Raw genomic sequence first — 4,192 nt, forward strand, 5'->3', positions numbered from 1 at the left:
TCACAGCAACCTCAAACTCTTGGACTTAAGTGATTCTCTTGCCTCAGCCTCCCAAGTAGCCCACCACAACACCTGGCTATTTTTGGAGACGGGGGTCTTGCTCTGGCTTAGGCTGGTCTCAAACCTGTGAGGTCAGGCAATCCACCTTCCTCGGCCTCCCAGAGTGCTGGGATTACAGGTATGAGCCACCGCACCAACCTGGTGTGAGCTACACCACAGCACTCTAGCCAGGGTGACACAGTGAGACTCAGTTTCCAAAAAAAGAAAGAAAAGAAAAGAAATGATCCAGAAAGAGAAACAAAACGATGGGAAATGCAGAAGAAAAGGTTACAGATATGGAAGTTACAATGAGAAGTTCTTACATATGTTTAGTTGCAGTCTCAGAAGAGGAAAAAGAGAGACCAGACCAGGCAATATATTTTAATTTATAATTGAGAATTTTCCAAAATAGGTGGAAGATATCAATCTACAGATTTAAAACTCAAATGATTATGTTGGGTGCAGTGGCCCAGGCCTGTAATCCTAGCACTCTGGGAGGCCGAGGTGGGTGGATAGCTTGAGCTCATGACTTCAAGATGAGCCTGAGCAAAAGCGAAAACTTGTCTCTACTAAAAAATAGAAAAACTGAAGCAAGAGGACTGCTTGAGCCCAAGAGTTGGAGGTTGCCATGAGCTATGATGCCATGGCACCCTACCCAGGGCAACAGCTTGAGACTCTGTCAAAAAAAAAAAAAAATGAGTGTCAAGAAGAATAAATAAAAAGAAATCTATATCTTGACCCACCGTGGTGAAAATGCGGACGAAAACAAAGAGAAAACTCATAAAAGCAGCCAAACAGATGATAATGCTGGTCATTTACCTCTTGTCTCAGGTCTAAGCCACTGCTCTTTATTGCAGAATGGGATCCCTTCCTGTCCCCACTTCTGGATGGTTGAGGGGACCGCCCTTGTGGTGGAACCCAAGCTGGGGGTTCTTTTCCAAGATCCTAGGCCCTGTTAACTCTATCTCCTGCCTTTTATCCTCCTAGCCTAGGGGTGGTAGCCACTTCCTGTAATTACTAATATAATTACTATTATCTAGGTTACCTCATCATCCTCTTTGGCACTTTCAGCTTCCCAAACCTATCCAAACAATCCACCTTGTGTATTATATCCCATCTGTTTGAAAAAGCTAGCATAGTTCATCTTTTCCTGAGTGGACCCTAAGTGATACAGAGCTCTTCAAGGGAGCCGCAGTGTAGTCAGTTGCTTTATTATTTACAATTATTTGCTGCCGATGCCTAAGAGAGGTCCATCCTTTCCCACCCCATTGACATCAGGCTTTAGCCAAAGCCTTTCATGGGTAAGCAATGTCTGCTGCTTCTCAGAAAAATCTTTAGGAATGGTCACATGATTTTGCTGTTGCTCTTTTCTCTCTGCCAAGAGACTCATGTCCCCAGTAGGAGCTAAAACTGACCCACACAGGAGGTGGAAAGTGAGCTAAAAATAAACCTTTCTTGCTTCAAGCCAAAGTGATTTAGGGGATGTTTGTTGAGAAACATAATATAATCAATCTGACTGATTCACAAAATTAGACTGCATCTGACTCCTTAGCAAAAAATGGGGGCCAGCTGACAGCTGAACGAAAAGCTCCAATGCATTAAACAAAAATTACTGCCATTCAGGAATTCTATACTCAGAGAAAATATCTTTCAGGTTGAAAAGTAAAAGACATTTTTCGAACCAAAATTGAGAGAGTATGCCATCAGCAGACCCTTACACTGTAAAGGAAATTCTAAAGATGGAGTAAAGGGGCTGGGTGAGGTGTCTCATGCCTGAATCCTAGCACTCTGGGAGGTAGGTAGATTGCTTGAGTTCAGGAGTTCGAGACCAACCTGAGCACCAGCGAGACCCAGTCTCTACCAAAAATAGAAAAACTAGCTGGGGCTCGGCGCCTGTGGCTCAAGCGGCTAAGGCGCCAGCCACATACACCTAAGGTGGCGGGTTCGAATCCCCAGCCTGGGCCTGCCAAACAACAATGACGGCTGCAACCAAAAAATGGCCAGGTGTTGTGGCGGGTGCCTGTAGTCCCAGCTACTTGGGAGGCTGAGGCAGGAGACTCGCTTGAGCCCAGGAGTTGGAGGTTGCTGTGAGCGTGATGCCATGGCACTCTACCCAGGGGGATAGCTTGAGGCTCCATCTCAAAAAAAAAAGAAAAGAAAAGAAAAGAAAAACTAGCTGGGCATGGCAGTGGGCACTGATAGTCCCAGCTACTCAGAAGGCTTAGGCAAGAGGATCACTTGAGCCCAAAACTTTGAGGTTGCTGTGAGCTATGATGATGCCATGGTACGCTACCCAAGGAGACTGAGTGTGACTCTGTCTCAAAAAAAAAAAAAAAAAAAGAGTGAAGGACAATCACCTGAGGTGGAAGATCATGGATACAGGAAGGAATGAAGAGCAAAACTAGTCCTTGCTCCTTTGTGGCTGCCCACTGGACGCGGGAGGCAAGGGTGTTTTGCCTCTAGCCCCACACTCTTTGGCTGCCTAAGCAGCACTGAATCCCTTTCCCCTTTTCTCACTGGACATGTCTAGGCCCCTCACTATCCTATTCTGATCCTTATTTTTGGAGCCTTTTCCAGTTGGAAGACATCTATCTGGGTCTAACCAGAACACAGAAGGGAGCTTCATTTAACTGAACCAACATTTGTAAGTGTGTTGACCTCTTTTCTCACCTTCCCATTTCATCACCCCCAGTAACCACTATCCCATACCAGGCTGAGTTCTGGCACTGTGCATACCCATTTCACTGACTCCTCATCACCCTATGAGTTAAAACTTACCATCTCCAGTCAGAGGTGAGTAAACTGAGGCTGAGGCTCATAAGCTACATATAAATTTCACAGCTGGGATCTGAGCCCAGAGTAAACAAACCTAAAGAGCTCCTGAGCTTCTCACTCTGTCCCTCTCCATATTCACCTCCATCCCTTTGGTTCTAACATTTACCTGTGTGTTCTTTAAGGATCTCAAACCTGAGGAATCTTCCCATCAGATGCAAGGAAGTCTTGAGAAACTGTCCAGCTACATGTGACCCCTGATCAAGTTTCCAGAAGGACAGGGTAGGAAACGTAAGATACAACTGGAAAGAGCTGTTGTTGCCCATGCTGAGGAGTGGCCCAGACCTGTGTTATTTCAGAGGCAGCATGGAACAGAACCAGTCTGAAGAGATGGAAGGGGCTGAACCTCAGGCCCAAGTTTCCACAGATGATCTCTGGATCTCTGGCAGGACAGCAGGTAGACTTACTAGGTCCATATGAACAGAACCACTCACCTCTCCAAGCACATTCTCTTGCTGTACCAGGGTGTCAAAGTAATATGTTGCTACATGATGCTTGGAGGAAGTAATGCCACAGGAGGGCTGTCACCAGTGAGGGCCTCTCTGCCCTAGGCTCCTGCTCCCATCATCAGATACTCAGCCTTGTTGGCGTTTCAGGCCTAAGGGACAGCCCAGAGTGGACTGGAGGGTAACCAGCTCTTTCTCCCCATGCTTCTCCTCCCACCCCCAACTAAAGGGCATGATTTTGCTGTTGTTTTAACTTGAATTTTTATTGAGTTTTTAAAAACTTTTTATGGAAGTACAACATACACACAGAAAAGTGCCCCAAACACACTTATACGTAAGTGTATGGTTCAAAGAGTTACCACACACTGAACACTCCCCTATAGTCAGTCTTCAGAACAAACTCCCACATAAACTGCTGCCATGCATGGCTCCTAGGAATGTAAATTGGTATCACCTTTGTGGAGGTTTGATAGCAATTGCTACTCAAATTATAAATCCACATAGCTTCTGACTCAACTAGATCCTCACATGTGTGAAATTGCATATGTACAAAGTTTTCTTTGCAGCAGTGTTTATTAAAGTGTAATTCTATCAGTAGGGGAATAGGTAAATTATTCTGCATCCACATATTGGGATACAATGTAGCAGCCCTTAAAAAAAAAAAGGACACTTTCGGCTTGGCACCTGTGGCTCAAGTGGCTAAGGTGCCAGCCATTTACACTTGACCCAGTGGGTTCGAATCTAGCCTGGGCCCGCCAAACAACAATGACAACTACAACCAAAAAAATAGCCAGGCGTTGTGGCAGGTGCCTGTAGTCCTAGCTACTTGGGAGGTGGAGGCAAGAGAATCACGTGAGCCCAGGAGTTGGAGGTTG

This window comes from Otolemur garnettii, unplaced genomic scaffold, assembly GCF_000181295.1.
Source record: "Otolemur garnettii isolate 467f Iridium unplaced genomic scaffold, OtoGar3 scaffold00261, whole genome shotgun sequence".
Taxonomy (NCBI): domain Eukaryota; kingdom Metazoa; phylum Chordata; class Mammalia; order Primates; family Galagidae; genus Otolemur; species Otolemur garnettii.